We start from the raw sequence: 12,378 nt of genomic DNA, 5'->3' as shown, positions 1-12,378 counted from the left end.
ATAGTAGTTGGTAAAAGGTAGTAGTAGTATAGTAGTAGTAGTGTAGTAGTATAGTAGTAGTAGTAGTAGTAGTAGTAGTAGTAGGAGTAGTAGTAGTAAAAGTAGTAGTAGTAGTAGTAGTAGTAGTAGTAATAGAAGTAGTAGCAACAATGATAATGTAAAGTATTATTTTTATTATTGCTGTTATAATTGATATTACATAATATTACGATGATGGTGATGATGATGATGATGATGATGATGATGATGATGATGATGATGATGATGATGATGATGATGATGATGATTAGGATGATGATGATTAGGATGAGGTGATGATGGTGATGGTGATAAGGATGAGGAGGAGGAGGAGGAGGAGGAGGAGGAGGAGGAGGAGGAGGAGGAGGAGGAGGAGGAGGAGGAGGACGAGGAGGAGGAGGAAGAAGAAGAAGAAGAAGAAGAAGAAGAAGAAGAAGAAGAAGAAGAAGAAGAAGAAGAAGAAGAAGAAGAAGAAGAAGAAGAAGAAGGACAGAAAGCGACCTTTTCATCGGGCAACAGATTTGACACAGACAACTAAGATTTTAGTTAAACTAACTACACGTATAGTAGGTACCATCCTTGACTTGAAAAATGACAAATCAATGAATTGCGTGACTCTGCTCATTCAATGATTTTATCAAGAAGCCAAGACATAGGTAGTCATTAAATTCTTTTAAGTATTAAGTGGATTACTGTTAGAAGGCCTCAACATTCCTCATTATCCACACAGTCATGCAATGAATAGACAAAGGCGACTCTGAAAAAAAAAGAATACGTTTTTAAAATTATGGCCAGAAATATAGTAGTAGTAGTAGTAGTAGTAGTAGTAGTAGTAGTAGTAGTAGTAGTAGTAGTAGTAGTAGTAGTAGTAGTAGTAGTAGTAGTAGTAGTAGTAGTTGTTGTAGTCATTTTGTCAAAAACTCTCAAACCTTGGACTTTATCGTCCCAGAGCTTTTGAGAATACGAGGGTTGTTTTAATCAATCAATATTTGAAGGACGAGTTTTCTGGCCAAAATTTAGAAAATCTGTTTGGTGTTAGTTTTTCAGAGTACGGCCGTATTGTGACCAACTTATTTTCTTATCATGTTTACACATTATACACCCATGGTCGGCCTGTAGCTTAATAAATAGAGCAGTTGACTCAATCTCAAAACAACTGAGTTTGGATCGCGCGTTAAGCATGGAGAGCAGAGATATTGCTTAACCCAGGAATGAATCGGTAGCCAGGTCTAATATTATATTTCGTGAAATTTACTCCCTGATCATTTTAACGCTGACATATGTCAATTGTAAAAAAATTATCTTCCCTAATTCTACGTTTTCAAATAAGTTTCAAAGAGATTAGAAATTGGATGAGCATTTACAACTGAAATTAAATGACAGTAAAACACTAGCAATTATTGTTAGAAGATTTAACATCACTAACAAGGTAAAACTTGCCCCCATTAGTCGAATGAAATTTACAAAGGAATTTAGAAATCTGATGTTAAAATCGATTCGGATTTTTCATTCAACAATCAATTAAGTTCTATTAACAACTTAGACAAATCTGTCAAGTTTGAGCTTTATCTCAAACAAATTGACTATCTTATAAAATAACTCTTATCCTAACAGATATTGACAACTATTGTTTACTATTAGCCAATATAACTTTGGTCCAATTGTAGGCTTTCCTCCTCCTCCTCCTCCTCCTCCTCCTCCTCCTCCTCCTCCTGAAGAGTCACTTCGGGAGTCAATAGGGGCTAAACAAGGGGAAAACAAAGTCAAATCTTTGTTTTGTTTTACAGAATGTCTATTAAAAAAGTTTTTGAGTATAAAATTGGGCCCTAATTAAGATAATTACAAAATTGAAACTGCATTTTATCCAAGAATGGTGCCTCTATTTGAATATGTAATAAGATATGATTCGAATTTTTGCGACAGCATCCGAAGGGTTTAGCCAGATCACCACACAAATGAAAATATTGTCTATTTTAAGGCCAAACATTTGATCTTCTCATCAAAACTAATCTCAGCTCAAACCATAACGATGCATCATCATGCATGCAATCACGACAAAGATTACACACGAGACATTATGTCAAGCGAAATACCGCAATGTAAAAATCTATCTATTGACACGAAAGTAAATAGTGCGAAAATTGTTTTCATTATTATCATTGCATTTTTGACGACGTGTACATATATGCAGGTCTGACATTCGAAGCCAATTATGGGCCTTGTTAAATTTGTTGTAGTGTAACTAGTTTGCGTCATTTTTTTTTTTAGATTTCCAATAAAATCAATAAGGTCATAATGAATTGGGTTATCAGACCTGCAAATAAGTGCACGTCGATTTATAATATTGGTGTAGGGCGTGACGAGAGCATGTGATAACTCTATTTCTCATTCTATTACCTCAAGGGCTTTTCAACTTTTGGGTCTTCTGTCTATCCAGGTAGCTGGGTCTGTCATATCGGCGGAAAGTAATTTACAAGAAGATTAACATCTTATCTAAAGGGTAACAAGTTGTTATTGCTGACTTTTAATCTCTTTTATACCTCTTTAATACCATTAGACTTAGGATGACTTCTTTTTTTTTTTAACTCTTGCTGAAGATTTAGGTGAAGTAAGAATGAAGAATAATTAAAATAAACTAGCAAGTTATGACTATCTACCCTCGCCCCCTTTTTCTCGAAATTCAATAAATCGTTTACATATTATGTAAGAGTAGATTGTGAAGCCTTTTTTTAACACAAAAAACTATTACTACTAGATATCTAGAGCCGTGTCGTAATATTGAATGCTTTCTCTTTTATTTTCTTCGCACCTCTCTTTTGAGTTTTGGGGAGAAGGGGGAGGGGGGGGGGTCGGGGTTTATTTTTTGTTTGTTTGTTTAGTTTTGTACGTTTTCATTCATTGTTCCCCCTTTTGGGTATGTGGTCTTTTGGTATGACACTCGCCTTCAGATCGGAATGTCCTTGGTTCGAGTTCCGCTCTGAGCGGCGCATAGTAAGTCCTTGGAAAAGACAATTTACTCAAATTATCTCGCTGCACTCGGGTCTAAACTGGGTACCTGGCCGTTAACAGCGTTGGTCATGTTGGAAAATAAATGTATTATCGCCCATCAGACGCCATGTCTTGTCTTATACGTTTATTGTTGTTGTTGGCTATGGACATTTTATAAAGCGCTTTGAGTACATTTAATGAATATTGCTCTATATAAATGCTCGAGTTTTTATTTGTTTTATCGTGGGGGGGGGGGGGGGGGGGGAATTGTAATTTCTTTGGTCGAGTTGTTTGTTTCGTTTTGGTTTTATAAGACTATTAAGATCGTTTGTGTTGTCAACGATTATACTCACCAATATTATACTTAACCCATTAAACGTTTGGAGCATAAAAGTATGGAGACAGAAAAGAATAATGGTAAAATTGTGGAAATGTAGTTTCCACTATTATTTTATCGATGTGTGCATAAAATACATAGGTGTGCCTCTTTGGGGGGGGGGGGGTGTATATGTGTGTGGGTGTGTGGGTGGGTGTGTGCGCGCGCACGAACTGCAACAGAGTGACATTTCGAAACATGTTTGATGTAGGTTTCGCTTTGATCTTGAATATGCAGCGACGAAAATATCAACGCTAAATATTCCATCGATGATCGACAAATTACAGGCACGTCTGTGTGTATATATTTTGTTTGTCGTGTGTGTATGTATGTATGTTTGTTTGTGTGTGTGTGTTTGAATTGTTTGTTTATTTGTTTTGTATTTGTCCTTTTCATTGGCCGATAAAGTTCTGTATTTGCCTCGCCAATTCGAAATATCGGCTGTGATCTTCATAATTGTGATAACGTAACCATGTGCTTTTTGCATTGAAATTAGATTATGTTCGTAAAGATTCCTAGATTGGCTATCTTGAATTTCAAGGAGAATCCATCAAACCAAAATCTTACCATCCTTTTCTTCATATAGATCGGTATTCAATCTCACTCTAATCTGATATCGTATCTTACCATTTTCACCAAGAGAGCAGCAACACTAATGAACATCTGGAGGAACTATCGAAATTTGAAATGGAAAAAAAAAAACAGTTCGGCAGTTAAAGGGTTAAAAATCTCAGACTGATATTTGCAATTCAAATTTCCGTCAGTCTGTTTTATTCTTGGAATGTCAAAGGGGGATAAAAACATCATCGCAAGGGCTATTCACTTCAATGCATTCTTTAAGATATACTCTTTTTGATATTAAAACAGCAGTCATGTCTGAAATACATACAAGGAGATTTGGCGGATGTTAAATCCAACTATACAATATATTCCTGTCAATATCCAGTTAAGAAATAAATAGTCGTACCGTTTGAAAATTAAAGATTTATAGATCAACAGACAAATGTTGTGGAGGGTGGTGGGAAATGAATATTAATCAACCCAGATACTGAAATGTCCACTCTTTATTTCGTCAGTGAAACAGGTAAAAATAATCATATTGAGCGATTGGTTAAGGGATAAAGATTTAAAGAACAGATAAACGCATAGGGAAGAGATACGGATATAATCAGGAACAATAATTAGGCATTCAACGACATTAGGTGCTTTAAAGTAGAATCATAAAAGCCAGATTTCGTTGTCGTTGAATGGACCTTACACCTTTCATTTTGTTATTATAATTCGTAACCCACAACGATTATATCTTCTTTCAAATATTTAAATGACAAGTATAACGGTCTTTATACCGTAGCAAAGCACGTTGAACACGTTAAGTGGATATTGCGTTATATAAATCCTCAAAATAAACGAAAATGTTTGTTTGTTTTTTTAGAAGAGGGGGGGGGGGGGCATCTTTGCTAAATTCCACACTTGATTAAAACACCTGCTAAATTAAAAGGCTGTGTGATTGATTAGAGGGAACTGAATTTTAGCTAATTGGCTGGTTCAATGGTTTGATTTTCCATTCAACGACATAATATGGTTTATTAGAATACGGTAGAAAAATGCAGTTTCCAACAAAGGGAGATAACAAATATTTTGATCATTGCACCGCTTCTGCGATTTCACAGAGTAGTCTCCTAATTTGTGGGAGGGTGGCCGATTGTGAGTTTTACTTTGTTGTTTTTGTTGGGTTTTATTTTTGTTTTGTTTTTGTTTTTTTGTTTTTTGTTTTTTTTTAAATTATTATTATCATTATTATTATTTTGTTTTTGTTTTTTGTTTGGTTCGGTGTTTTTGTTTTGTTTTATGTTGTTTTTGTTTGTTTTTTTTTGTTTTTTTGTTTTTTTTGTTTTTTTTTTTTTTTTTTTGTGAGGGGAGGGGGTCGGGCACAAACATAGGACAGCAGTTCCTGAAACTAATTGATACACACTTTCCAAAAAACCACAAGCTACATAAAATTATCAACAGGAATACCATAAAAATAAGTTACTCGTGTATGCGCAACATAGAACAAATAATTTCAAGCCACAACAAAAAAATATTAATAAACCACCGACAAGAGCATAACCCACCCACTAGAAAATGCAACTGCAGAAATAAAGAACATTGCCGCTAAACAAACAATGCTTAGAATCAAGTTTAATTTACCAAGCCACAGTCACAGAAACTAAAACAAACAAGCAGAAACATATGTAGGACTAACAGAAAATAATTTCAAAACAAGATACAACCTCCACACCTCAACATTTAGAAACACTAACAAAAAAACATCCACAAAACTCAGCGAACATATTTGGAAATTAAAAGACAACAAAATAGACCACAACATTTCATGGAAAATTTTATCTAAAGCAACAGGATACACACCAACATCAAAACAATGTAGCTTATGCCTGGAAGAAAAATATACCATAATCAAACAACCTCATGAAGCCACACTCAACATGAAAAATGAGATCTACGGAAAGTGTCCCCATCGGCGCAAATTCCTCTTAATTAACTTCAAACCGGAACCACTTCAAGAAACAACAACAGTCAACAAAACAACTCAGTCCTGAAGATGGCAAATTAAGCCTGAAACATCGATGTAGACTGCCCCAAACATTGTGGTAAATATTTTAAATAATAATTCGCTCCATTACTACATGTCGAGCACTTTTCGTACCATATTTGTATCAAACACGATTCAATATATATATATATATATATATATATATATATATATATATATATATATATATATATATATATATATCATTAGAGAATACCATTCGTGTAATTAGTTTGAGATCATTTAAAAAGCTCATCCAGACATCAGCACAGAGTCCCACTAAGACGACGTGCACTTTGCAGATATTATATGTAAACATCGCACTAGGAGAAATACACTCAAATATTTACAAGATGTGTTCAAAACAAAACAAAATTGTAACTATTAGTACGGAACAGAGAGATGATTTACAAGGGAAAAATATCACTTATCAAAACTAACACTACAGATTTTACTACCTCCCTCTCAGCCAAGGATTCCGACAAGGGCCAGGATAAAACCAAGTATCCCATGCCATGACAAAGACGGAAAGCAACTAAGAAAACAGATAAAGGGGATAGAATACACAGCAAGTCAACTTCTGTCCACCATGGGAGGTCAAAAGACCCAACCGAGATAGATAGATAGATAGATAGATAGATAGATAGATAGATAGATAGATAGATAGATAAGCATCTAACCGACAATTATGTTGTTTTGAGTTTGCAACCCCGTTCGAGGAGGACTGATTTTCCGAAAATATTTTTCCAGGTATTTTCTCTTTGTCGACCCCCCCCCCCCCCCCAAACTGCAGTGTCATCAAACATATATTTTCCAATTTTTCTTGAAACATTGCCTGTTTCTTAACTTTTATAATGTTTTCAAGGCCACTCCGTGTTTCTTTCTTAACTATCATTCCCAATCTCTGTCATTACTTTCGAATAGAAAAGATTTGTTTTATAATATCCAGTATTTAAATGAGCCTGTTCTTTTCGCTAGCTACGCCAATATCACTATAATTATTCAAAACATGCCATCATTATATCATCTGGCGGTAATGACCAGGTACCTGGTTCAAACTCATTATCAGTTCTGTTATCCCCTGTGTCATTTCAAAAGGGCGAATTTCGCCTGCATTTCGAAATAAAATTACAGAAGATAATAGATAATAGATATTACAACAGGGATGTATTCACTTTTGTTATTATTGAAGGCTTTTGTGCTGCTTTTTAAGCAGATTAACGGATTATGCGACACTCCACATTTGAAAGGTAATTGAGTCAAAAGAGCTTATAAAAGTCTGAACAACATAACGGCACTACACAAACATAAACACACCAAAAACTAAAAGGCACTAGGTTTATAAGTCATATACGGATTGGATTGGATTGGATTGGATGTGCAAAAGTAACTTCACACTCGTTTGAACCCTCATAATTTTGAGTAGAAAACAATAGGATTCAGTAGTCTGATATCACGCCGCCAGGCAACGGCGGCCATCTTGGTTCTAAACAAAGAAAACCATTACTTTTTATTCTTCATGCTGGCTAGAACTTTTCATTCCCTTTTCATATGCCTTTTGATCAGAATGTGTAAAAGTCAAAACATTATCAAATTTATGTGTTTTTTTTTTCCTCTGGATACGCTTTTTATGCTCGCCGGAGAAATATTTCATACGGGCGTCCGCCATTGTTCCGATAGTTTAGAGCCAGTGTTGCTAAGTTACCATGCGTCATTCGGAAGGAAGTGACGGTACGACTATTGAATCCTATTATGGTGTGCCCTTCTTTAACTTGGTGCAAGGAAATGACCCGCCTTCGAATGGGACAAAGTGAATCGTTCAATAAACTCTGCAGTGAGATTATACCATGTATCTTGAAGACGCTGGTATTAGCCATCTCCGTTTTGATAAGGACCAATACCATGTGCTTCTTTCTTAATTGTATCCCATGTGTTCTCGATTGGATTAATGTCAGGGCCCGTTTTCATTAACGCGCTCTAGTGCTTAGTTTCTGACTTTAGTCAAGAACTTGAAAAAGTTATGTGAGCTGACCAAACAAGTCCCAGACTAAAATCACGGAACCCTCGGAAGTTTGGCCAAGTTTTAGTCATTTGTTGAGGCTGGACTCCAAGCTTAGTCTGAGACTAGTTACCAGGATACATCAAAGTGTCGACAATTTAGCAGCTATTTTTGGATTGAGAGAGCTTCAATTCGGAAGGAAAATACCTCGGTTACGAATGACAGAGGCATATAGTGTCCTGTTGCTATTGACACTGGCTTTTTTAAAAAAAACTATTTAAAAAGTGCAGATCGTGGAAAGTACACATCTTTGTGAGTAAAAGCTTTAATTATTTTTTAATGATCTTTTATATAGCGCAATATCCACTAAACATGCCCAAAGCGCTTTGCAAGGGGTCCCTGACCAACAGCAATATTTAACATTGTGGACGGGACAAGACGCCTGTAAGGCAATATTACAATTTTTTCGGACAGAGACAACGCTGTTCACGGTCAGGTACTCATTTTACACCTGAGTACGATGTGAGAATGTGAGTAAAGAGTCTTTTCCAAGGACTCAACTATGCGCCGAATCTATCGGCTCGCGAGTTGCGAGTGAACGGAGAATCGAAAGTGGAAGGATTCGCTTCAAAGAACAACCAAAAACAAAAACGATTAGAAGGTATAGTGGAGACAAAAGTTATTCTGCTGGCATTGTAACTAACTGAAATAATGTGATTCAACAGGAAACACTGTCTGTTTTGTTTGGTTGTTTGATTCAATTTGCTTGAGTTTCAATGAAACTTTCATTGGCCTAAATATAGAGTTGACAGTTGGCCATGGACATCATTGTTGTAGTCTGATCATTTGACTGTCAATATCACATGATTTGATTCATCATGGCAAAAGTAACTTCATATATGAAACGGAACGAAATATTATCTATACCGGATACCTTGCTAATTTCCTACTTTGGAAATCTTTTGCGTTGAAAGTATGAAGGCTAATAACTTAGCTGTCATCATGTAGTCGAGAGCATGATGTTACCAGCACAAAATAGCCGAATTAGTCACCGTCCTTAAAACGCCCACTTCTAGGCAAGAGACTAGTGAGAGACTAGGAAACGTTCATAAAATCCGATTACTTCTTTTAGTCACTTACTTCGCTTAGGCTAGCAAGTCATTTACTAGACAAGTAAATAACTAAATCAAGTCCGCTTACTTAAAAGTGGGTCCTGTACTTCTATATCAATTTGTAAATAGCATTTCGTGATATACCAAACCTGCTTGAATAACAGACAGCTCAGTCTGAACATGCTCAATCAAAAGGACACGGTTGTCAAATTAGTCGGTGTATGATTTTTTTAGCGACAGTATACTTACAATTAAATGACGAGGACTTATACTGTTAATATTTTGTTTATCAAATCATGTAAAGTCAAGTTGATTTCAATAAGGTTTTTGAATTTCAAAATTGGTGTAAAAATCCAATAATTTAAGTTATCTCCAGTTGCCCGCGACATTGCTTTCCCTAAAATCCTTATCTGTGCACATTTTTAAAATCGAAATTTCGGCTTTTCAAAATTCTTAACTTTTCTGAAAAAATTTTTATTCTCTATTGTCTTCTGGCACTTTTCTACTCACTTCATATCTTGTTGTTACCAACATAAGTGCCTGCTCCACTCACTTTTCTGAATTAAAAATTCACCCCATACACCGGAGCATACTCAATGTCTCAATCGTTTCTATGTTATATGTTTGTGATGAGAATATTGGCTATTAAGCTTAACTGCTGGTCAAAATTACTTCGCGATGGTGGCGAACGAATCGGCGATCTCAAGAAGTGGGTGAGAGAGGGATCTAGAAATGACTTTGGGTTTGAAACGAATATTTTTGTGTTCGTGGATAGCTCACACGTTAGAGCCACGCTCTCACCTGCCAGGCGGAGTTGTCGTACCAATAAGGTCGCAGGTTCAAACCCCACCACCGCCGCGAAAAAAATTTTTATTCTCTATTGTCTTCTGGCACTTTTCTACTCACTTCATATCTTGTTGTTACCAACATAAGTGCCTGCTCCACTCACTTTTCTGAATTAAAAATTCACCCCATACACCGGAGCATACTCAATGTCTCAATCGTTTCTATGTTATATGTTTGTGATGAGAATATTGGCTATTAAGCTTAACTGCTGGTCAAAATTACTTCGCGATGGTGGCGAACGAATCGGCGATCTCAAGAAGTGGGTGAGAGATTGATCTAGAAATGACTTTGGGTTTGAAACGAATATTTTTGTGTTCGTGGATAGCTCACACGGTAGAGCCACGCTCTCACCTGCCAGGCGGAGTTGTCGTACCAATAAGGTCGCAGGTTCAAACCCCACCACCGCCGCGAAAAAATTTTTTATTCTCTATTGTCTTCTGGCACTTTTCTACTCACTTCATATCTTGTTGTTACCAACATAAGTGCCTGCTCCACTCACTTTTCTGAATTATAAAATTCACCCCATACACCGGAGCATACTCAATGTCTCAATCGTTTCTATGTTATATGTTTGTGATGAGAATATTGGCTATTAAGCTTAACTGCTGGTCAAAATTACTTCGCGATGGTGGCGAACGAATCGGCGATCTCAAGAAGTGGGTGAGAGAGGGGTCTAGAAATGACTTTGGGTTTGAAACGAATATTTTTGTGTTCGTGGATAGCTCACACGGTAGAGCCACGCTCTCACCTGCCAGGCGGAGTTGTCGTACCAATAAGGTCGCAGGTTCAAACCCCACCACCGCCGCGAAAAAAAAATTTTATTCTCTATTGTCTTCTGGCACTTTTCTACTCACTTCATATCTTGTTGTTACCAACATAAGTGCCTGCTCCACTCACTTTTCTGAATTAAAAATTCACCCCATACACCGGAGCATACTCAATGTCTCAATCGTTTCTATGTTATATGTTTGTGATGAGAATATTGGCTATTAAGCTTAACTGCTGGTCAAAATTACTTCGCGATGGTGGCGAACGAATCGGCGATCTCAAGAAGTGGGTGAGAGAGGGATCTAGAAATGACTTTGGGTTTGAAACGAATATTTTTGTGTTCGTGGATAGCTCACACGGTAGAGCCACGCTCTCACCTGCCAGGCGGAGTTGTCGTACCAATAAGGTCGCAGGTTCAAACCCCACCACCGCCGCGAAAAAAATTTTTATTCTCTATTGTCTTCTGGCACTTTTCTACTCACTTCATATCTTGTTGTTACCAACATAAGTGCCTGCTCCACTCACTTTTCTGAATTAAAAATTCACCCCATACACCGGAGCATACTCAATGTCTCAATCGTTTCTATGTTATATGTTTGTGATGAGAATATTGGCTATTAAGCTCAACTGCTGGTCAAAATTACTTCGCGATGGTGGCGAACGAATCGGCGATCTCAAGAAGTGGGTGAGAGAGGGATCTAGAAATGACTTTGGGTTTGAAACGAATATTTTTGTGTTCGTGGATAGCTCACACGGTAGAGCCACGCTCTCACCTGCCAGGCGGAGTTGTCGTACCAATAAGGTCGCAGGTTCAAACCCCACCACCGCCGCGAAAAAAATTTTTATTCTCTATTGTCTTCTGGCACTTTTCTACTCACTTCATATCTTGTTGTTACCAACATAAGTGCCTGCTCCACTCACTTTTCTGACCATTACATGCTTTGTTAATATAATATTATTAATGAAAGATTGAGATAAAAATATAGAGGGATGGGGAACATAACGGTGATATTATAATACTGAAAAAATGGACAAGCATAAGAAATACCAAAAATAATGTAAACAATTGTCAGGAGCATAATGATGCAGTGCTCGACAAAGCAAAACCAAAAATAGGAAAAAGCCATCTTCCAAAATTCAGCCTTCCGCGCTTGCGGATCTAAACTCATACCTCACGATTACCTGCACTGAAAAGATCCTGTTTTATTTTAAGTATATTGTTGTTTATTGATGATGATGATGGTTATGATGATGATGATGATGGTGATGATGATGATGATGATGATGATGATGATGATGTGTTTTTTTTTAATTCTGATCCAGATAAAGCGAACTTAAAAAACTATTGCCCTGTCTCTAATCTGCCTTTTCTCTCTAAAATCTATCTTGGGAAAGCTTGCGTGTGAGTATGGCTCAGCCAAAGTAATTTGTAAGCGCTTAGAGTCTGATATCTAGGAGTTATAGCGCTATATAAGTTTTCAGCATTATTATCATTATCATCATCATTATCATCACCACCATCATCATCATCATTATCATCATCATCATCATCATCATCATCATCATCATCATCATCATCATCGTTATTGTTATTATTATTATTATTATTATTATTATTATTATTATTATTATTATTATTATTATTATTATTATTATTATTATTATTATTATTTTATTA

Source organism: Berghia stephanieae, chromosome 1 (genome assembly GCF_034508935.2).
Source record: "Berghia stephanieae isolate SIO BIC M18660-M18661 chromosome 1, UCSD_Bste_1.3, whole genome shotgun sequence".
Lineage (NCBI taxonomy): Eukaryota > Metazoa > Mollusca > Gastropoda > Nudibranchia > Aeolidiidae > Berghia > Berghia stephanieae.
Note: the sequence above shows the minus strand (reverse complement) of the source record.